General features: G+C 34.1%; 2 protein-coding genes across 4 annotated transcripts in view; one reads left to right on the plus strand and one right to left on the minus strand.

Moving 5' to 3' along the window:
- The window catches only part of LOC138707664 (rho guanine nucleotide exchange factor 38-like), a 201,652-nt gene that overhangs the window by 92,237 nt on the left and 83,749 nt on the right, over positions 1 to 25,666 (minus strand). The window lies entirely within an intron of this gene.
- Gat (GABA transporter) overlaps positions 17,148 to 25,666 on the plus strand; it is a 139,972-nt gene continuing 131,453 nt past the window's right edge. The window contains exon 1 of one of the 3 annotated variants that reach the window (XM_069837399.1): positions 17,148 to 17,249. The gene's annotated coding sequence lies outside the window, so the exon portion shown is untranslated. The remainder of the gene's footprint in view (positions 17,250 to 25,666) is intronic. The other 2 variants (XM_069837400.1, XM_069837401.1) reach the window with 2 other exon arrangements.

Consider the following 25,666-nt stretch of genomic DNA (forward strand, 5'->3'; position numbering starts at 1 on the left):
TGACAGTAATTTTTATGTTTTATAAAATCATGACCATTATCGACACCGTAACGTCATGTTCCATTTTTTTTAAATTATTTCTTAAATGTCGTTCACTCTCTTTTCCTCTATTAATAATATTTCCGGGGAATATGGTACGGTAACTCGATATTAACATCACCACCAGCTCTAACATCAATAATTAACAACTTATATATTTTGTAATCGAAAATGCATATGTTGAATTTGTAAGTGGTAATGTTTGAAAGAAATAAAACAACTCATATTTTTTGTAATCGAAGCTGGATACGTTGAATTTGTAAGTGGTAATGATTCAATCAAATAAATAACATGTCATATATTTTGTAATCGAAGCTTGATACGTTGAATTTGTAAGTGACAAAGTTTGAAAGAAATAAATAACAATTCATATATGTATTTTATAATGGAAGCTAGATAAGTTCAATTTGTAAATGATAATGTCTGAAACGAATAAATAACAACTAACATATTTTGTAATCGAAGCTGGATACGTTGAATTTGTAAGTGGTAATGTGTGAAACAAATAAATAACTCATATATTTTACAATCGAAGCTGGATACGTTGAATTTTAAGTGGTAATGTTTCAAACAAATAAATAAATCATATACTGTATTTTGTAATCGAAGCTGGACACGTTGATTTTGTAAGTGGTAATGTTTGAAACAAATAAATAACAATTCATATTTTGTAATTGAAGCTGGATACGTTGAATTTTAAGTGGTAATGATTGAAATAATCAATAACAAGTAATATATTTTATAATCGAAGCTGGACATGTTGAATTTGTAAGTGATAATGCTTGAAACAAATAAATAACAATAATATATTTTGTAGGCCTAATCAAAAATGGATTTGTAAGTGGTAATGTTTGAAACAAATAAATAATAACTCATATATTTTGTAAACAAATATGGATTTGTAAGTGGTAATGTTTGAAACAAATAAATAACAACTCATATATTTTGTAATCAAAGATGGAGTTGTAAGTGGTAATGTTTAAAACAAATAAATAACAATCATATATTTTGTAGGCCTAATAAAAATGGATTTATAAGTGGTAATGTTTGAAACAAATAAATAACTCATATAATTAGAGTCGAAGCTGGATACGTCGAATTGCTGAGTGGAAATGCTACCGCTAAACCAACAGGAAAGTTAATTTAAAACATTTTGAATGCGGGCAATAAAATTTCGGTTTCTGAAATGCTTTATTTTGTTGTTATATCGAAACATTGAGATGAAATTATTTATTTACAGCATTTGCCCTCAACGTAATATACGAAGAAGTACAACACAGAACAATGTTCATGATTTTCCTCAGTTCCTCCAGGAAAGCGCCGGTGAGCTCGCAACTGTAGTTACCGATCCCCTAACAGTCTACAGCCCGCGACACAGGGCAATGATGCCATATTTCCGGTCATGTGATCCTGCTATTGCCGCTTCCTTTCCTCGTGTGGGTTGGGCGATCAAATGTTGAAACAGAGGATGTGCAGGATATTGGCGCGGGAACGACGGCAACCGAGTTTGCGACTCAAAAGGCAGATTGCTTATTGCATTGCGCCGAAACACCAAGTTGCACGGCGCGAACATGTTGCCGCTACCAGCGCGCTCAAAGAGAGCAAAGTTTTCTAATACGCACGGAAATTAACGCTCCATGCCCTTGATTGAGGAGGGGCAAAAGTGAGCACTGGACTTCCAAGTTAGACAGTCACACATTAAGTGAGGTCAGTTCAGGTCAGACGTGGCACGTTAGTGAGGTCAGTAAGGGAAGATTAGAGTAGTCAGTAGGAGCTATAAGCCATTCTACTCACTCGTTCGAACAAATAGATTGACAGATAGCTTGTCGAGTCCAGTCATATATTACTCCGCCAGTCATCAATCAAAGCCAGTCGTTGCAGAACTTAAGTAAGTCAGTCAGTCAGTCAGTCAGTCAGTCAGTCAGTCAATGAAACAGTCAATAAATCAGACAGTCAATCAATCACAGAGCCAATAAATCAGAGAGTCAATGAATCAGAGAGTCAATGAATCAGACAGTCAATAAATCAGTCAATCAATCAGACAGTCAATAAATCAGACTGCCAATAAATCAGACAGCCAATGAGTCAGACAGCCAATGAGTCAGATAGCCAATCAATCAGACAGTCAATAAATCAGTCAATCAATCAGACAGTCAATAAATCAGACTGCCAATAAATCAGACAGCCAATGAGTCAGACAGCCAATGAGTCAGATAGCCAATCAATCAGACAGTCAATAAATCAGTCAATCAATCGGACAGTCAATAAATCAGACTGTCATTAAGTCAGTCAGTCAATAAATCAGACATTCAATCAATCAGTCTGTCAATGAGCCAACCAGTCACAGTCAATTTACATATTCAAGCCAGTTTTTACAGTCACACATTCAACTTGGTGAGTCAGTCGATCATTCAGTCACTGAATCAGTCAGTCAATCAGTCAAGCAGCAGTCAGTCAGTCACAAGTAATAAGTCAGTCAATCGATCAATGTCGATTAATCAGTTAATCAGTCAGTCCAGTCATATTCCTCCAGTCAATATATTTAATCCTGTCCGTATTCACACATTCAATAATGTCAGTTAGTCACATATTTGATCAACTATTCAATTCAACTGCATATTCAAACCAGTCTTTACATTCACCATTTAACAAAATTAGTCAATCAATCAATTCAATCACAGTCGGGTTCAGTGATTTTGTGATTTTATTTAATTAATTTCTCTGAAAATAAGAAAATAAAATAGTAATTATTTGTGCATTTCGATGTCTTCTCAATCAATTAACGTTTTTCCTCAAAATTTTCCATGGGAAATCAGTTATGTTCAGTACTCTGATTCCCATAGCGCCTAATTCATTGGTTAATAATAATAATAATAATAATAATAATAATAATAATAATAATAATAATAATAATAATAATAATAATTATTATTATTATTATTATTATTATTATTATTATTATTATTATTTATTAATAGAAACACTTGACCAACATTCTACTCCTTAGCTTAAAAAGAATCTCATCCAAACTTTAGTGATGCCCCACTTCGATTATTTATTGCGATTCTCTATTCACGAATCTAAATTCTTGCCAACAGATTACAGCATGTTCACAATATCTGCATTCGTTTCGTTTGTGACATTAGAAAATTCGATCATGTAACACCGTCACTAGAACTGTTGTCTTGGATTCCACTTAAAGAAAGAAGAATCTTCAAATCCCTCCTATTAATATTTAAAATCATCCACACCTCCACACCCTCTTACGTAGCATCTCGTTTTGTTTAACTTTCACTACCTCGAACCCGGAACATGTACCTTCCCTCTATTCCTCTGCACAGAACATCATTTTTCAGGATGTCGATTCAACTCACGCCTCTGGAATTCTCTCGCTGACCATGTCAGAGGCTATCGGACAATATCAAAATTCAAATTTAAATTAAGGAATCACATTCTAGTTCATGGAATTGCTTGTTTAACATTGTCAGGTTGCGCAACTTTGGCTTAACCAATAACGTATAATAAATATTGTAACTATGCTGTCGTTAGTTTTACCCTTAATGTGTAATGTATTCATTATTATCATTATCATCATCATCATCATCATCACCATCATCATCATCACTATCACCATCACCATTGCTATTCTTTTTTTTCCTTTTATTAACTCAATGAGAGCTCTATAGTGTTCTTTGACCCTGTTGACCCTCTATAGGGCTTTAATTTAATTTGTGTTATTTTTGTCAGTGTTTGTATTTTTTTTGTATTTTTGTGTGCTACTGTATCTGGTAGGATGGAAGAGAAGGCCTAATGTTCTTAATCCTGTCAGATTAAATAATTAGATAAATATTATTATTATTATTATTATTATTATTATTATTTTATTCAACTTCCACAATGTTCTATAACATGTAGGGTAAAGTTGCCTATTTCCGTGATACTCTTAATCCCATGATACTTTTAAAAAATTGAATGTCAGTCAAAGCTTTGCCGTTCGACTATAGCGACAGATTACATCTTTCGCCTACTTTTGAGACATCGGTGAACTTCCTAGAAAGATACCCAACCCCGTGACATTCGGTAAAAAAAACGTATCACGGAATTAGGAGTATCACGGCATTAGGCAACTTTACCTTACATAGCAGGCCTTCAAATCTTCCACTCTTTTTGGTAGGAGCCCGAAAACAGGCACATTACATTTGACCACAAGAATATTTCATCTTGCACAATAAGACAATTATTATATCCGGGGTTTTGCACGCATATATATGGTGCATAGTTTAACCTCTGCGTCACAGCTTATATTCATTGCAGTAGAGTCCAATGAGGTAACGAGTTGTATCAAAACTCTCGACTCATCTTCCTGCAAAGGAATTGAGATGCAAAAGAAGCAGAGTTCCGAGTACAATCATGAAGGACGCCTACAGCTATTACAAATTGTCATCACTCACAATCTCACTTGCTTGCGTATTCTAGGAATAACTATAAACTAAATTCGACAGGCATTTGGGAAATTTTCCAGACGTTCTAACAGTTGTCATATAGTGTACAATTTACTTATTGACATACATGAACATTTTCCACTAATGGCATTTTAAAATATGAAATCGAAAGTATGAAATATAATGAAGACCAACGGACGGGTTTTCAGGTTAACTAAGTAATGACAATGGTAATGATTATTTCTATTCAACCCTTCATCACACGCATTGGGATAAATTTTACCCCAAAAATATTCAAAAGCATTTTCAACAACGGCTAAATTCTTGTATTATTTTCATATTTATAGTACCTTTCCAACAAATATAGGACATTGTTGTGACATTATTGATTTAGCTTCATTTCAGTTTCTGTGGTGTATGCATCGTTTTACAGGTTGAGGTGAATTCCTACCCCAGGAGTGTATTCAGGTAAAGTAAAAATTTCACATCTCAGAGTATAACAGATTAGGGGCTGTATTTACTTTCAACTTCATGGCAACACAAGACCCACAAACTCGGAAAATTAATAACTGGCTTGATGAGGACGATGAAGAAGAGTATATTGAAGATGATGAACATGATAGCCACATTGATCATTTATCAGTCACAACAATAGCATATTTGAGCAAGAAAATATGGAAATTGATGATTATGATGATGGTGATTATGAAGGTGATTCTATATACATAAATAAGGATAATACTGTCTCGCAAAAAATGAAACTGAACCCCCTCGACAACAAGAGCATGGCAGTAAAAGTAAAGCTAGTAAAGTCAAATCACCGTTGGAAATTTGGTTTTGCCTCATTGATGATGGCATTATAGATTTTATTTTGAATTTCACATATCTCTACATACATTCAATTGGAGGACGATTGAGCCAGAAACGTGACGCTTGGACAACAAATTCAGCAGAAATAAAGGCATTTCTAGGTATATTGTATTTTCTGGTAGCCTAAAACCATTCTGCCAAAATGCCAAAGACCTTTGGGCTAAACATGGGACAGGCATCCCAAGAAAGTCATCCAGTGGTCGCTGTGAAATCTACCCAAAAGGAAAGTTCGCAAAATTATAAACAAACGTGTGTCAAATATTTCAGAAGCTCGTAAGTAAAGAACTTTTGGTTTTGTTGTGTGAAAAATCTGCTAATCGTTAAGCCTGAATATGATTTCTCAGAGTAGGTTGTGTTTTGTGGAGTTTTGATAATGTAATAAATTAAGTCAAGTAGAATAATTATATTCAAATATAATTGAAGCGGTGAGATAAATAACCATTCAAGTCCATTTACACAAGTTTCAAGAAAAATGAAAAAAAAAAAAACTTTTTTTTATTTCTTACATAATTATTATTGTTTTGCACGTAATATTTCTGGTTGTTTTAGAGATCAAGACAAAGTAGTATAGCAACTTTCAAAGTCGTAATACTTGTGGAAATACCCAAAATTTAATTTCAAATTTTCAAAAAATGAATGGCCAGAAGTAGATTTGATTGGTTTTTGATCTCATCGCTTCAATTTTATTGCATTAGTATAAGGTGAGAGTATTTTTTTCTACAGCTAATAAGTGAAAAAATTCCGTAACAATTAATTTGTTCTTAATCTGAAGCTAGAAATATAAATTGAAGTTACATAAAATACAAAAAACTTAAATCCATAATTGTTCCTGATATTAAAATTATACTAAAATGTTGGGGTAAAAGTACACCCCACGCATGTGCTGATGATACACACTTGTACGCATGTGGTGAAGGGTTAAGTATGTTTCCAACCATAGAGAATATTCGGAAACTATGAGACGTGAACATGTAGTTGTAACTCTTCTGTCACACACGTTCTCAACAGAATTGGCTGGTAAGGATGATTAGACGAAATTACGTGCATGATGGAGTAATGTGGACTGAAAATAAGGAAAATAGAAATACGCAAAAAAGACCTGAGGGAAAAAATCTTTGGGGCGGCCAAGGCGTAGATGGGAGGATGATATTAAAATGGATTTGAGGGAGATGGGATATGATGGTAGAGACTGGATTAATCTTGCTCAGGATAGGGACCGATGTCGGGCTTATGTGAGGGTGGCAATGAACCTCCGCGTTCCTTGAAAGTCATTTGTAAATAAGTCTTGTCACTTAACAGTAACAAAGATGGATCCATGCGCAGTTTTTTGAAGTAACCACACATAATTGGCCCAACAGAATACGTAAGATGTGACCCTTCGTATCTTACTTTATTGCCCGAAGATCGAACTTTTATGTAGGCCTAGTTCAGAATGGGGTGGAATACACAAAAGTCTGTTTCTGAATAAAGACTCCTTCCAAAACAAATAAATGTAACAAAATTTTTAACTACAATAAAATATATTAACAGATTTGTACTTTATAAGAACAGTCGGCGGATGGTATTATGTATAGACTATATTAGATCATCTATTTATCTATCTCCTATCTTTAGCATGCATGTTTGTCTGTTGGTTACTTGAAACCCCCTTTTACAGGCCATTATATGCTTATTGAATCAGCAGAATGTCTTTCTTCCCATTCCCACAAATGTAACTGTAGCAATGAATCTAACCAGTATTAGATTACCCACAATTGTTAATATACGTGAGACTCAACACAGAGTACTCGGGTTACAACATGACTCGCAGCATCACAGAGGACACAACGTTGTCAGAAACACCATCCTCCAGATGGCTTCTCTAGAATAATCCGCGTCATAAAAATGACACATTTCCTATAGGCTATACCTTTTACGTTTACGCAATAACCGAGGTATGTGCCATGATAAGTTTCTCAGTATAACTTTCAAAACTTTCTCAATTACTTAGTTCTTTATCGTATTATAAATGGCATTTCAGTATAATGTGTCTCATTATACGTAGCTACATTTTACGTTTTACGCAATAACTCAGTCCTCTTATAAATTATGAGTAATATTTTAATTTATATCTTCTCGTTATATTTCACGTTTCTCGATAACTCAGTTCTTTTTTTTTTTTTTTTTTTTTTTTTTTTTTTTTTTTTTTTTTTTTTTTTTTTTTTTCCATTCATAGCTGCACATACATTTTACGCGTTTCGCAATAACTCAGTCCTTTTATCATGTTTTGAATGGTATTTCCATCTACAGCTTCAATTTATATATTTTACGCCTTCTGCAATAACTCAGTCCTTTTATCATGTTTTGAATGGTATTTCCATCTACAGCTTCAATTTATATATTTTACGCCTTCTGCAATAACTCAGTCCTTTTATCATGTTTTGAATGGTATTTCCTTCTACAGCTTTAAGTTATATATTTTACGCCTTCTGCAATAACTCAGTCCTTTTATCATGTTTTGAATGGTATTTCCATCTACAGCTTTAAGTTATATATTTTACGACTTCTACAATAACTCAGTTCTTTTATCATGTTTTGAATGATATTTCCATCTATGGCTTCTCATGATATATTTTACGCTTTTTGCAATAACCCAGTTCTTTTATCATGTTTTGAATGATATTTCCATCTATGGCTTCTCATGATATATTTTACGCTTTTTGCAATAGCCCAGTTCTTTTATCATGTTTTGAATGATATTTCCATATATGGCTTCTCATTATATATTTTACGCTTTTTGCAATAACCCACTTCTTTTATCATGTTTTGAATGATATTTACATCTATGGCTCCTCATGATATATTTTACGCTTTTTGCAATAACCCAGTTCTTTTATCATGTTTTGAATGATATTTCCATCCATGGCTTCTCATTATACAGGGTGTTTAAAAATACGGGGCATAATTTCAGGTATGTATTTCCCACATGTAGACAATCAAAATAGTTAATTACAACATGTGTCCGGAAATGCTTCATTTCCGAGTTATGGCCTTCACAACATTGAAATTCACCGGAACGTTTTTCTTTCCGCAGGTCGCTGTCATTACAGAAGATGTTCAAAATTTCTACCTCCTGCTTGAATATAGACCTCACATCGATGTCTCATTGACCTGCGAACACGATCCCAAACTCCAGGAGTATTGCGTATGTCCTCAGATATCATAAGGATACAATTGATACTCTTTCAACCGTCTCCAGACAGTCGTATGAGGAACATTGACTTGCAACGCTATCCTTCGTGTGCTGATAGAAGGAGTCATGTTCACAGTCTCCAGAATCTCCTCCTGTACTTCTGGAGTTGTAGATCTTGGTCGTCCCCTTCCCAAACCAGGAGAGTTAAATTTTCTCATACTCGCACAGACGGTAATGGAGACGTACAAATGTCTTCCGATCTGGACATTGTCGCTGTGGGTACCTCTCCTGGTACAAACGACGAGCCAGCGCAGCATTGCCGTCCGCCTTACCGTACATTAAGTGTATCTCTGCCAGCTCTTGATTTGAATACATGACGCACAGTCTAGCGCCTACACAACACTGAATGTAACCTTCGCCTCGGAATGAACTGTCAGATTGCCCCCTTAATGTCTCCTTTGACGGCAACGACCTGCGGAAAGAAAAACGTTCCTGTGAATTTCAATGCTTTGAAGGCCATAATTCGGAAATAAAGCATTTCCGGACACATGTTGTAATGAACTATTTTGATTGTCTACATGTGGGAAATACATACCTGAAATTATGCCCCGTATTTTTTAAACATCCTGTATACAGTATTTTACGTTTTTTGCAATAACTCAGTTCTTTTATCATGTTTTGAATGATATTTCCATCCATGGCTTCTCATTATATATTTTACGTTTTTTGCAATAACTCAGTTCTTTTATCATGTTTTGAATGATATTTCCATCTATAGTTTCTCACTATATATTTTACGCTTTTTGCAATAACTCAGTGCTTTTTTCATGTTTTGAATCATATTTCCATCTATAGTTTCTCACTATATATTTTACGCTTTTTGCAATAACTCAGTTCTTTTACCATGTTTTGAATCATATTTCCATCTATAGTTTCTCACTATATATTTTACGCTTTCTGCAATAACTCAGTTCTTTTACCATGTTTTGAATCATATTTCCATCTATAGTTTCTCATTATATATTTTACGCTTTTTGCAACAACTCAGTGCTTTTATCATGTTTTGAATTATATTTCCATCTATGGCTTCTCATATATTTTACACTTTTTGCAATAACTCAGTGCTTTTATCATGTTTTGAATGATATTTCCATCTATAGCTTCTCTTTGTATTTTAGGCTTTTGCAATAACTCGGTTCTTTTATCATGTTTTGAATAATATTTCAATCTATAGCTTCTCATTATACATTTTACGCTTTTTGCGATAACTCAGTTCTTTTATCATGTTTTGAATGATATTTCCACCTATAATTTCTAATTATATATTTTAACTTTTTGCAATAACTCAGTCCTTTTACCTTGTTCTGAATAATATTTCCATCTATAGCTTCTCACTATGTATTTTACGCGTTTTGCAATAAATCAATCATTCTACTGTCTTTTCAATGATATTTTCATTTGTACCTTCTGATTGTATATTTTACGCGTTTCGCGATGACACAGTCCTTTTGTCATGTTTTGACTGATATTTCCATCTATTGCTTCTCATTATATATTTCACGGTTTTCGCAATAACTCAGTTCTCTTTTATGTTTTGAATGATATTTCCATTTGTAGCTTCACTTTATACATTTCACGAGTTTCGCAGTAACTCAGTTGTTTTGAAATATATTTCTATTCATAATTTCTCATATATTTTACGCTTTCCGCTAACTCAGTCTTGTTATCATATTTGGATGAAATTTCCATTTACAGCTTGTCATTATACATTTTACGCTTTTCGCAATACAGTTTCTACCAGAAGTTTAAGGACACTCTTTCAAAAGTGATGTTTCACTTCTGTTCTTATACTTACATGAAACTCACTTATGTATCTACAGGGATCAAATGCCTGTGAAAAATTAAGTTTTTTAATGCAAACCCAATCTTGCTGTCTTCAAAAGAGTGGATTGTATAACAAATGTTCTGTTATGAAAAGTTATTAAAAAATTACAGTTTTGTAGAAAAAATAATTACACCTGAATGGATTTAATTAGATCGCTGAATTTTGGGACTGAGTTAGACATATCTGAAAGATTTCTTGTGCAATTATTACTTTTTGTTAAAAAAAATTGTGATAGCTCGTTCATGCATTATAATCCACATTTTTCTCCTTTTTTCTCTAGGAAAAATTATCATTTTCTAAAATACTCGTAACAAATTGACACGGGACCGCCACTGCCACTTACATCATAACATTGGGAGTTAGTAACACTACAAGTGTGGGAAGGTTAGATTTCTTCCTTGAAAAACTGAAAATGGGTCGAAATTCAGTGAGGGTGGACGGGAAGTGGCAGATTATTGGGATGTGAAAGAATGACTAGAGATAATATCTAACTCTGTCCCAAAATTCATTAATATAAGTACACCCATTCAGGAGTAATTAATTGTTTCTTACAAAAAATGAAATTTTACAGTAAGTTTTCATAACAGAAAAATGTTTTATAATCCACAGTTTGAAAGCTAGAGAGATTGGGTTTGCAGTAAAAAAAAAAAAGCTTCATTTTTCACGGGCATTTGATCCCTGTATAAACTTCAGAGGGTTTCACATAAGTATAAGGATGTACTTAAACTTTTGGTGGAAGCTGTAATTCAGTCTCTTTATATTTTGAACGACATTTCCATTTTATAGATTCTCATTATACATTTCATGCTATTCGCATTATCTCAGTTATTTTATAATGTTTTTAATGACATCTCCATTTACAGCGTCTCAGTCTACATTGTACCTATTTCGTAATGACTTAGTTATTTTATTATTTTTAATGACAATTCTAATTATAGATTCTCGTATTTTTTCGCTTTTCGCAATAACTCAGCTATTTATCATCTTTTAAACGACATTTCCGTCTATAAATTATTGTTATACCCCTTTTCGCAGTAACTCAGTTCTCTTTATCATGTTTTCTACGACATTTTCATTTAGAGTGTGTCATTACACATTTTATACCTTTCGCAATAATTCAGCTCTTTTTATCACGTTATGAAAGATATTTACATTTACAGCTTCTGATTATAGACAACGTTTTACGCTTTTTGCAATAACTCAGCTCCTTTATCATACTATGAAGAAAATAATGTCGTGTACTGCAATTTTGTGGCGCAGATGTTGGTGCGGACCAAATGAAATATACTTAAAAATTAGTGTTACGGTTTAGATATGTTGCTATCAACATATTTGAAAACATAACATCTGCTCAAAATCACAGCTAAAAGGAAATCACCGCGATTTTAATTGTATTTGTAGCATGACTTCCAATACAAAATACTACGAATTTAGTAATTATTTTCTCTTAAATTTTGTTAGAGAATTTAATACTACTGCGCTGCGGCGTACCGAGCTACTAATTTTGCAGACTCTGGTGTTATTCTCTGCAGAGGACTGAATATTTAACTTCTTGCCATTTTGATTATTTATGCAGGTACCAAGCATAGAAGATCAAATGATGATACTGGAGACAGTGAGTGAGTCTCAATTTGCTTGGAGAACTTTTCCTGTTCTTGTTCTCTTCTTATGCAGTGTATTATATTGTGATATTTTGTTATAGTTTCTTATATTTACGGTTATTTTTTACTTGTGAAATGGAAAATGGCGTGTTATTTTCCACAAATATTTTCGAGTTATTATGTTTAATAAAATATAATTTACCAATACCGGTAATTCCGAAGTGAGGTAGACTAGCGTGGTCAGAACAGAGGCATTTCATGCCACATCTATGTCATCCTGTGAAGGCGTCTTCGTCCCTTAAGCGAAGTTCAACAATGCTTGCTGTTTCCAAGAGGGTTGCTTTTCTAAGTTCAATGGGATTGTTCACTGCCTATTATAGATACGTCATAACAATTTTTGTGTTTTTCGACATCAGAGTCCACACCTGTGGAGTAACGGTCAGCGCGTCTGGTCGCGAAACCAGGTGGCCCGGGTTCGAATCCCGGTCGGGACAAGTTACCTGGTTGAGGTTTTTTCCAGGGTTTTCCCTCAACCCAATACGAGCAAATGCTGGGTAACTTTCGGTGCTGGACCCCAGACTCATTTCACCGGCATTATCACCTTCATTTCATTCAGACGCTAAATAACCTAGATGTTGATACAGCGTCGTAAAATAACCCAATAAAAAAAATCGACATCAGAAAGAGGTGAAGGATTTTTATGTACGAGCCAATAGAAAACATTCCTATAATACCTTGCAAGTGGTTAGGATTTATAGTACGGAGTAGTGGAAATTTGACATAATTACTAGGAGAGCTGTATGCCCACCCAACCCGCACCAAATACATGCGTTACTTATATAGGCCTACGAAATTTGTCTTCCGTGAATGAAGAAGACCTCCATATTTACTTATAATGTGACGTAATGTAAGGAGGGAATCATAAGATTTTGAGTGTCAGCAACTGTGGTGAACCTCTCACACAATATTACTAATATAACCAAACAACTCGCACAATGCCACAAACATAACCAAAGCTAACTCAAACTCTCACACAATACTAAACACCTAATCTAACAAAACCTAACCTCTCACATAATACTATACACCTAATCTAACCAAACCTAACGTCTCACGTAATACTACACAACTAATCTAACCAAACCTAACCTCTCATGTAATACTACGCACCTAATCTGACCAAACCTAACCTCTCACGTAATACTACACACCTAAACTAACCAAACCTAACCTCTCACGTAATATTACACAACTAATCTAACCAAACCTAACCTCTCACATAATACTACACACCTAATCTAACCAAACCTAACCTCTCACGTAATACTACACACCTAAACTAACCAAACCTAACCTAACCTCTCACGTAATATTACACAACTAATCTAACCAAACCTAACCTCTCACATAATACTACACACCTAATCTAACCAAACCTAACCTCTCACGTAATACTACACACCTAAACTAACCAAACCTAGCCTCTCACGTAATATTACACAACTAATCTAACCAAACCTATCCTCTCACATAATACTACATACCTAATCTAACCAAACATAACCTCTCACATAATATTACACACCTAATCTAACCAAACCTAGCATCTCACATAATACTACACACCTAACCTATTTTGTTAGCAATGTTGCCGTCCATGCTATGTCGAGTCGGGAGCCACCTAGTGGATGAATCGGGATGCATGCCAACAAGAGGATAATGTCCGATTAATTGAAACCACTGCCCATTATTTTTAGATTTTGCTTCTTAAGTGCGTTTTGTGCAATAATTAATGCATTAATATAGTGAACATCCCATATATAATGCAATAAGAAGTTAAATGTGTTGTGGCAATGATAAAATGGTGAAAAATTCGTTTACGGTGACGCGAACATACTGAACCTTCAATCAAAAAACATTAATAGTAATTACATCGAAAAATGTTAATAATTGAAGACCTATCTTTCCAAAGAGGCTAAGTGTCAATTTTTTTATTTAATTGTATTCAATCTAAGGGAAGTATATCCATAAGAAAATATCATACTAAATGGGCTCTGTCATAGCTCAACTGTAAGCGACTGATTCGTGCACCAAGAGGTGGTGTCGGAAGTATGTCAATATGCATTTGGCGGCGTTTTTAATCAATATCTCAACGTTATTTTTGGTGCTTAGCCCCTTTGGAAAGATAGGTTTTAAATTATTGTTTTTAGCTAACGTAGGTCTCTAATCCCATGTAGAGTTCCTAGTATTTTCTTGCTTTGTATGTACACTGTACGGCTTTCTTGCAAGTTATCATGAATAGACAACAAAAATGCTGTAAACGTTGAGGATAACGAAGACTGTGATAACATTGTGGATGATTCAAACGCAGCCACACAGAACAACCGGTAATATAACGGTTTTATAAATTTTAACTTTCAGCCTTTTTTGAGAGCAAACTGGAAGACAAAAGCTTCTCAACCGAATAACAGCAAGCATTTTCCATATTTATTGTGCGCTTAATTTCCTCCCGAGTGTCATTTATATTTGTTACTTTTGCTCCAAGATATTTTAACTTTACCACCTTTTCAAAGAATAAATTTCCAATTTTTATATTTCCATTTCGTACTATGTTCTAGTCATGAGACATAATAATATACTTTGTCTTTTCAGGATTTTCTGTGTTGATGCCAGAGAATCAGTTCCATTCCGAGACTTATGTTGTGGTTTCGTAACAAGCTGTTTTTAACGATGATGGGTTGTTAGCCCTTCACTCAACCCCCAACATAGAGGATCACCCCTTATCGGCTGTCCGCGATGCTTATTCAATATATTTATAGCTACCCTCCATATCTGGAGGCCGTCTCCTATATCCGCAACATGAGGACGCGCCATGCTGTAGTGACATTATTTTCCGAAACCTTTATCTGTATTGTAAAATGATTAAACAAAATAAATACATAGAAAGAGCCACCTCTGCAGCTAGCGACCACCGAGCTGGACTCATGTTCGGAACCTCGCTGGAGCGTGTCTTTGAATCTCGCTAATAACGACTGGATATTTTTGGATCTAATTCGTTGGGTCTTTTTCAGATGCCTTCCACAACTCTAAAGCGAATAATAAGCAATCGCATGGCGTATTTGGCTAGGACACTTCAGAAGCCAGAAGGGAGTAAGTCTAAACTCTATTTTGAGATCTGGTGAGATTAATGTTCCACTTTGTACACAGCCTTATGACTTGGGTACTTCCTTTGAATATCGGAAAATATATTAAACTATTTATCCCTGCAATTCGGGGATACCAACATCAAAACAAGCATAACATCCTATATATGAATCAACCATAACCTCAAAATCTATCTTTTGTCGCTTACTTCCTTTTGTCCTCTATGTCACAGATTCTACCGACGATATGTAACTTTGCAGTTAAGAGTCTCACTAAACATATAATGTATAGTGTTTTTTCAAAGAAAGAGTTAACTTTAAATTGCTCATATTTTTTTAATTTTCTACACATGTTAAAAATTCTGGTACAAGAATTAGGATTTTTGCATCATCAAGACAACAAGTTTGCTTCGGATTGTTCTTGTGGCACTTTCTTGTAACGTGGCCTGCAAGATCGCGAGACATAACCTAGCATATTATATTGGTTGTGAGGCTATGTGAAGGAAGGAGTGTTCTTCAGCAAACCTATGACAATTATTGACGAGTTGAAGGACTCCATCGCACACACTGTGTGATATATTACAGATCATGAATTCAGAGCTCCTGCATACAGCATTGAAGTGAGGCTGTTACTTGTAAAAGAACAAAATGTTGGACGGAGACAACATCTACGATGAAGTTATGACAATGGGAGGTGATACAAAAAAGGCCCATTTACATGTAATATGCCAGTACCAGAAAGTTTAAGATTTTGTAGAAAATAATATGAATTGAAGTTACCTCTTACTTTTTAAAAACCCTATAGACAGGAATCTCGCTGCATTTAGTACAGTAGGACCTCTATTATCCGTGGTAATGAAGGGGGTGGGCTGAACGGTTAATCGAAAAAATCGGATAATCCGTACTACAGAAAACTTTCATAAATTAAGTGTTGCATAATGCAGTTTTCGTAATTGTCTCCGTAGTCATGTGTCTTAACACATTAGGTAGTGGATCAAAAGTTTTAAGTATAATAGCTCTGTTGGAAAGAGTGGATGAAGAAACAAGACTGCTGAAGCTGATCAGGAAGAGGAAAAGGAATTGACAGGGTCACTGACTGAGAAGAAACTGCCTAACTGAAGGATTCACTGGAAGAAATGGTGAACGAGAGAAGATTTCGGGGCAGAAGAAGATATCAAATAATAGACGGCATTAAGATAAATGGATCATATGCGGAGACTAAGAGGAAGGCGGAAAATAGGAAAGATTGGAGAATGCTGGGTTTGCAGTGACAGAAAATTATGAATGAACGAATGAATGAATGAATGACGGGTTTCCAAGGGTTAAGGAAACTTCCTATCATGGATTTCTGTGGAAAGATAGGAAAAGTATTGGTCTCATGTTATAGAGTTAAGTAATTTATACACTTTATCCCTCTTTTTATTAAATCTCGCACAATTGTAACTCCAATTTCGTATTCCGACGTGAGATGAACCACAGTTCCTCTTTTCCAAAACCACTCAATTATATGCACTTCTCTTCGATACTTAGCACAACATTGTATTCTTTTGGCGCTTCTGGTAGACGTTTTGCAGAGAAATTAAACAGGTCACTCGAACAGTAGATCATAATGCGTAAGGGCAAAGGCTTGTAGTATCTCTCTATAAAAAATACGTACTAATGTATTGTGCAGTACTCAATATTTTTTCTGCAACAAAAAATGAGAGAATGACAGACGGATAATCCAACAATCGGTTAATAGGGTGAGGGATAATCGGGGTTCTACTGTAGTTAGAGTTGATAGAGTTTTCGTAAGAGACAGTAGTAAAGTCGCTATTGCGTGGACACGAACCGCGGATCTCCCAATTCCAGAGGAACCAAGCCCCTCTTCTCCTCCCCTGTGCGGGGTAAAGTGTCGTGACAAAACATAGCTCCTCTCGTTCGCGCATTTGATCGTGTTTATTGTTGCAAATGTCACATTTGCCATTTTGAGGATGGAGGGAGTCAGATTTGTGTTTACTGCTTGATTGGAGGGGGAGGCCGTGCCTGCTCACTTGGTTGGGCTGCCGCTGGACTCACTCCACTCCAGCCGGCGGGACAGCGCACCACAGACCACGGGTGAGTAGCGAGTGAGCGGATTGGCGCGAATGCTAGCTTTAAAATAACTCACACTTCAATATTTACGTGAACGCTGCAAATCTCTTCCTTGTGTTTGACAGTTGGTTATTGCTGATATAGCTTTTAACCCCGTCACCGAATTCCAAGTTGCACATTTTAAAATGCTGTCACTTCCAAATTTACTCGGCACGGACGTCAGGGTATTGCAAAATACATTTCCTAAGACGAAAACAAACAAACTACTTCATATTTTCATATATTTAATCTGAAATAAGGTAAGTGTCCCGTGTTGTTGCTCATAAACAGTGATATAATAGCTGTCTAAAATGCAATTTGGCTCAAATATTTTATCAAATATTGCTCTTCTGGAAAAGGCACAAGATATTTATGCACAAACTTTAAATTAAGCGTCTTTCAGACATTTCTTATTTACCCGGCACTGACATCAGAATATTGCCAAATACATTTCCTAAGATGAAAAAAAAAAAAGACAGGCTACTTAATATTTTCATATATTTAACCTGAAGTAAGTTAAGTGTCTCGTATTTTTGTTCATAAACTTTGATATGTTAGCTGTCTAAAATGCAATTTGGCTCAAATATTTTATCAAATATTACTCTTCTGAAAAAGGCGCACATATTTATGCACAAACTTTAAATTAAGCGACTTTCAGACATTTCTTATTTACCCGGCACTGACATCACAATATTGCCAAATACATTTCCTAAGATGAAAAAAAAAGACAGGCTACTTAATATTTTCATATATTTAACCTGAAGTAAGTTAAGTGTCTCGTATTGTTGTTCATAAACTTTGATATGTTAGGTGTCTAAAATGCAATTTGGCTCAAATATTTTATCAAATATTACTCTTCTGAAAAAGGCGCACATATTTATGCACAAACTTTAAATTAAGCGACTTTCAGACATTTCTTATTTACCCGGCACAGACATCAGAGTATTGCCAAATACATTTCCTAAGATGAAAAAAAAAAAAAAAACAGGATACTTAATATTTTCATACATTTAACCTGAAATAAGTTAAGGTCTCGTGTTCTTGTTCAAAAACTTTGACATTTTAGTTGTCTAAACTGCAATTTAGATCAAATATTTTATCAAATATTACTCTATATACTGTATATTCTACTTGTGAAAAAGGCGCAACATATTTATGCACAATCTTTAAATTAAGTATGTGTCAGACATTTCTTATTTACCCGACACAGATGTCAGAGTATTGCAAAATACATTTCCTAAGATAAAAAAAGACTAATTAATATTTTAATATATTTAATCTGAGATAAGGTAAGAGCCTCGTGTTGTTGCTCATAAACAGTGACATGTTAGCTGTCTAAAATGCAATTTGGCTCAAATATTTTATAAAATATTGCTCTTCTGGAAAAGGCGCAACATATTTATGCGCAAACTTTAAATTAAGCGTCTTTCAGACATTTCTTATTTACCCGGCGCAGACATCAGAGTTTTGCCAAATACATTTCCTAAGATGAAAAAAAAAAAAAACAGGATACTTAATATTTTCATATATTTAACCTGAAATAAGTTAAGTGTCTCGTGTTGTTGTTAATAAACTTTGACATTTTAGCTGTCTAAAATGCAATTTAGATCAAATATTTTATCAAATGATACTCTATATATATTCTACTTCTGAAAAAGGCGCAACTTATTTATGCGCAAACTTTAAATTAAGTATGTGTCAGACATTTCTTATTCACCCGGCACAGATGTCAGAGTATTGCAAAATACATTTCCTAAGATAAAAAAACAGACTAATTAATATTTTCATATATTTAATCTGAAATAAGGTAAGAGTCTCGTGTTGTTGCTTATAAACAGTGACATGTTAGCTGTCTAAAATGTAATCTGGATCAAATATTTTATCAAATATTGTTCTATGTATATTCTACATCTGAAAAAGGCGAAAAATATTTATGCACAAACTTAAAATTAAATAGTAACTGTTAGACATTTCTTATGTAAGGAAAAAACGGATAAATCCGATATTTCTCGATTACACGCTGTGGAGGTGTCTTGGTGACAGGACCAGGAAACGCGTGTGTTTTCATTATCACGCCCCTTCACACAGGGAAACTGAGTTTAAAGAAAATAACAACTTGAAATATTTTAAAGATGTAAATGAGAAGTTATGGCGGTAAACACGTTGCTTTTATGGATTTCACTTTGCTTAGACAGACGATGAGGAATATCTTAACAAGTTAATTTCAGTGGTAAACAAAAAGAGAAGGCCTGGTGGCCTTATCTCTACCAGGTTAAATAAATAGGCTATATATACTATAATACTATACTAATTCAGTAAAATAAAGTAGCATGGTGTCTTTTCAATATCCATAAATAAGGTGAAGGGAAAACATCTCAAATTTGTCTTATCTGGAATGTATCACACATAATAGAGACATTTCAATTAATGTGAAGAAAGTGTTACAAATATGGAATACAATTTTGTTTTTGTTTTCGTTTTGGAACCTACATGTTCTGAATATTGAACGTAAAGTATCGTCCTATTATTGCTGAATGTCCCTGTGAATGGTACGCCGGACTTAGAAGTTCACAAGATGTTATAAAATGTTTGAAAAAAATAATTTCCTCAAAATCTAACATATTTCCTTCATAAAAATGGATATACAAATATGGAATACTATTAACAAGTTACTAGATTAACAAAATTACAAAATCAAAATAGTCTCTACTAAGGAAAGCACAGAACAAGCATTCAGCATCTTCATTAGGAAGTGTTTTCCCAACCGTGATACTGAATCCAGATGAATCGTCCCTCACGTCTTTTCTCAAACTTGTTTTATGGCTTCTTGCATTGCTTTTTCATTCCACTGTTTTCTAAGTTTGTTGGAAGGTGAGGTTTTCCCTCCTCCTACAGGAGTCAACAGTGATAACGAGTATAAAGATGGAATACTAATAATACTAGTATTTCATATTTGTGACACACTGATGTAAATCATAACCTCAAAACATATCATAACTTAGAAAACGAAATCAATTAAACATACATTGCTATAAACGTAGATTATTTCTCTTTAAGGGTAGGTGGTACACCCTATCTCAGCAATGTTAAATTTGCTATCTTTATTCTAGATTTTCTCTAAAACTACCAATCCTAAGGCGATGAAATTTGGTACACTTATATATTGATGGTTTCTGTATTGATTGACATTTTTGTAAATTGATCAGGACACATACACATATATTTTAACCTGCCATGGTGTACCACCTCCACTTAAGAATATATATCATTAATATTTCTAACATGGAGGAATAACAATGCATATTCAAAGAAAGAACTTATCGCCAATATGTTCACTTCCCTCGAAAACGCAATAATGATAAACGTTTCAACAGTTCAGTTTCTAACTGCAAACTAACACATTCCCGCGAAAGAGAGTATCAATGCGCAGTAATCTGGAAGGCTTCCGCTAGAATACAACACGTCTCAGGTTGTATATCACACCATTTCTTACTTGTACCCCTATTTCATATTTGTAACACTTCCTCTACAAAATTAAGAAGAGATTAGCAGATAAAAACCGGTGTTTGAAAACTGAAATGAATTTGTTGAGAAAAACACAAATTGCTGTAGGCTATGGATTACAAGAAAATGGAAGGAGAATCAAAATATTCAAGTAATGCACATTTTAAGTGTCCAAATTTTAAATCAAAGTAATATTACATTAAAAAGGTGTTTACTTGACAAATTGGAAATGGGTAATCGAATTTATTAGTCTACTGTATGTATTCCTGAACAATCAGGGCAATTTTTTTTAAAGACAGCTATGGACATGTATCGTAGTATTCATATCATTGTAATTCTCATATATAGTAAAATAACATTCGTAATATTATAACATTTTCACTACCTCGTATGTATTGATAGGTATAAATATTTTTCTTATTTGTGTATTTGGTAAGCGGAATCCATAAATTTAATAGTTCAAATTTGACATTTAATAACTTGCTGAATTGGAATTAAAATTTGTCTAAAATTTGAAAAGCTGACCCTCAATACCTTACCGAACTCTGGTGAAAAGGAAGAAAAATTACGTTATTAAGTTTAGATCCACGAACACAAAACTTATTTGTCGGCTCGTAGGTTACACTAGCCCCCAGTGCTGGGGCTATTGTAATGTAGTAGGCTACCTTTCTTCAGTAAAGATCAGAATATGTCTTGAGCAAGTGGATATGAAAGAACATTACATTCTGTATAGAATGAGAATTTTATATTTCGGGCATTTAATATATAGCAATTATTTAAATGACAAAATGACACACAAACTAAATAAAAAGCATTCTTTATGTTCCTAAGAACGTTTGCTTAAGTGAAGTTGAAAGAACGAAAATACACAATAACATGAGAATTTTATATTTTGGGCATTTAATACACTGCAAATATTTAAATAACAAAATTACACACAAACTAAATAAGAATTATTCTTTTATTTTCCTAAGAACCTTTTCTTAAGACAAATTGAAAGAATCAAATGACACATAGAATGAGAATTTTATATTTTGGGGCAAATATTAAATGACAAAATAACACACAAACTAAATAAGAAATATTCTTTCATTTTCCTAAGAACTTTTCTTAAGACAAACTGAAAGAATCAAAGGACACATCGAATCAAAATTTTATATTTTGGGCGCGAAAATGTTTCCACTCAAGAATATATTATGAGAAGTAGCTTCTAGTAGCATGAACATTCGATAAACAACTTATTGGTCCTTATTATAATTTAACACCACTCAATAGCGAGTTACTTGGAATCAAAATTGCATTCATGATATAACTGGAATGAACTTGCAAATGGAATAGTACAGTCCATACCAAATAAATTATTATTTCATAGAATTACTCATACTTTACAGATGTGACTTCCACCTGAACCTTATCGTCTCCATAGCACAAAATAATCACCACGAAAGACGACGCGACATGCATGTGACCAAAGACATGCGGTACGATATTGATTTCGTGCCTCTGTTCTTTTAAAGGATTAGTAGCCACTAGTTGTAACTCCCTTCTCTGAAAGGACGAATATTCAATGAAGCAATTACTTTTACACCTTCCTCTTTAATGGATTCTTTTCACAGTACTGACTTTTATTTCATAAGAAATGAACATATTTTAAATCTAATTATAAACTGTTGATATATTTAATATTTATAATAGTTCAGGAATGAAGTTTTGTTAATATAAAAGTGTTACAATATACCACCAATTTTTATGTGATTAACATAAAATTTAATGAAAAAATCGAGTTAAACCATTGAATTTATCACTGAAGTCAGATATCTTTCTTTTGGGTGTAAAAGAACTCCTGTTGTGCGGAATCTACGAAACGAAATTTTATCTTCTATAACGCATAGTTAATGATTTTATTTATTAATATTTTTGAGTAATACTTCAAGAAAGTTAATCACAATCGGGAATAATATACAACATGAAGGAAATGAATTGTTGCGAAGCGCATAAAAGATGATGGTGACATAATATTAGTGTTATTTATGTGACATCGATTTATTTATGATTTAATTTATCTAGGTTATCTATTCTTTATTGTCGAAGAGATGGCACAATAAATTAAATAAATAAGGAATTGAGAGTAGACGACTGTGGCATATTCGAAAATATTGATTATTCAAAGGCCAAGCTATTGCTAATTTAAGCGGCTCCTTCCCATCAGAATAGACGGGTAACGATCCTCGGCATGTCCTGTGAGGTTAATCATAGATGACACATTTGTCAGGCAGAAACCGTACACAATGTTTCCTGCGAAAGTCTTTCCATTGTTGACGCATGACGCACTTATGACCATGTCACCTCACTGATTTTGTTGCGATCTTTGGTATAGTGAGAGATAAAACTATGAGATGGCTTAGTAAGAGAATACGTTCACTACAATTCATAAATCAGAAAACAAAGTGGAAGGGTGTACGTTTAGAATTTCTAGCGCTGATCTTCTCTTCTGGGAAGGTTAGGTAGGGAAAGTAAAAAAAAAAAAAAAAAATACAGGGAATTTAAGGAAATCCGAATGATTGCTTGAAACGCCTTTAGTCGAATTTAAGTAGCTAATATGTACAGTTCCAGAAAAAAAAAGGTCAATCAGAAATTTCTAAGCTCCGAATGCAACGCACTGCACATGCTCAGTGCTCCAAAACAGTAGAACACACAAGGTCGCTTTGTTAGTCATTGAGATACATTTTACTTCGATTTCTGTTGTAACCCTATAGGCATTTGAAACTATGCGATGAAAATGGATCTATTCTAATAGTAGATGAATATTTGTAAATCGTGCTGTAAAATTGAATAATAGTAAACGATAACCTGTACCTAATTAATTAAAAAACTCTTTCCTCTACAGCAGTGATGTCAAAGCAAGTACATTTTTCTGACCTTGACGTCGTGCGCGGGCAGCAAGCGCTAAGTATGGAAAGAGGAAGGGTTGTGTATATGAATAAGCAACCTGTTGGATTAAGAAAATAGTGGTGCACAAACTTCAAACGGGACGTGAAATTTTATGTCGTTATTTTTATGTCTTCTTTCTGTCTAATATTATCTATATTGTCTGTAAAACAAAAGTACTAACACTGATTTCTTAATATTGCACTTGTGTTTTAAATCTTAATAACATAATAGAGAATTAAGAAGGAATATTCACTTAAATTCCATAGTAGTATAATATTATACCGTATTAAGTGGATGAAACACATCATTCATAAAGAAAGTGATAGAGTAAATTAGGGTCTGTTGGACAGTCGGGCATGTTGGACACTTTGTACTTTAACGTGTTACCTCGCCACTTGTGGGCACCACATTTTGCTAGAAGTCAATGACGGAGGTAGCCCCACTCGTGGCTACTTCCGTCATTGACTTCTAGCAGAATGTGGTGCCCACAAGTGGCGAGGTAACACGTTAAAGTACAAAGTGTCCAACATGCCCGACTGTCCAACAGACCCTAATTTACCCTATTCCAAAGAAAGAGACTGAGTACGACATGATAATTTGGAATTTATATTGGTGGTATCTTTAGCCTTACAAAAGTAATCAATAAACTAATCAAAACAATATTACAGTACAAAGCAAAGTTACCTAGGTACTGTATCTGTTTTAAGTGTAACTAATATTACATAACAAAACTCTTATCGCATTATGCTTTTAAGGTGATATTTGTGAGCAACTTCCTATCATCAGAATATTAAATTATTTTCTCGAACTCTGCTGAAGCTATACAGCTGACATTTTTACAACACATGGACACGTATCTTTTGCTTATGATGTGACAGTAGTTGCTTTGTTAATTCATTTCCTTATAAACAATTTCCATGCGAATATTTTCAAAATTTTCAATACACTATCTTCAGTAATACGTATATACGATATATTAGATTTACGGAAACATTCTGTAAGGCTACTAAATAAATAGGCCTATACCTGAAAATTTCACCTTTCTATACGAAAAGTTGAGAAAATATTTCTTTTGAATAAAAAAATCAAACTTGTGAAAAATGTGCATTAAAATTAAAACTTATATTCTCATAATGCACTTATACTTCTCAGGCAAATCTAAAAATTAACATGGATACAGTTTTAATAAGTTCTCTTCCCTTTATCTATTGAATCAGTGCTGGCCATCCCTGAATATAGCTCGACCACCTTATTCGTCTGTCTCTTTCCTTTCCACTGTAAAGCGCTCAGGATCTCCTGGGCTCTAAAGCGCGCGCTTGTTCCTGTGGGCATCAATTGACATGCCTGCTCTGCAGTATCCGAACCCTGAACTTCGTAGTCTACGAGCAAGCACATTAGCACAGAGCTATCGAAATGCTTGCGATGAATTGTCATAATCGGTGCTGTCGCATGTATAGTGTTTGTTACATAATCATTCTTAAGGCCCATTACAATGAAAATTAAACGTAATAACATAAAACTTAAACGCGTAAAATTACTGGGATGTAGCCAATCAGAAAACAGAACAAGTGAAAAGATGACACCTGACTGAAAATGGCTGCTTGTATCGCTGCACGAGAATTAATTTTATCTTATTTTCATATTAATTTCGTACCTTTGCACTACATCTGAAATATCTTCCAGTAATACTATTGAAATAATACTGGATTCAAAGCCGTTGTTAAATCCTTGTGGTGTGAATCGCGCTTTGTAAGGATGTTCAAGAGTCGGGCCATTTTTTTTTCTGGAACTGTACATTCTTTAACAATGTATTATCTTTTATTTGGTATTCATGTATACACCGTGTCCCTGGAACGCTGTACATTTTAAGTTATATTATAGTTACACGCATGGCTCACGTGTCATATTGGATGCATTTTGAAGGAGTTTCAGGAGTGATGAAAGTTATATTCAACTTATTAAGTTTT

The sequence above is a fragment of the Periplaneta americana genome, chromosome 10, assembly GCF_040183065.1.
Source record: "Periplaneta americana isolate PAMFEO1 chromosome 10, P.americana_PAMFEO1_priV1, whole genome shotgun sequence".
Taxonomy (NCBI): domain Eukaryota; kingdom Metazoa; phylum Arthropoda; class Insecta; order Blattodea; family Blattidae; genus Periplaneta; species Periplaneta americana.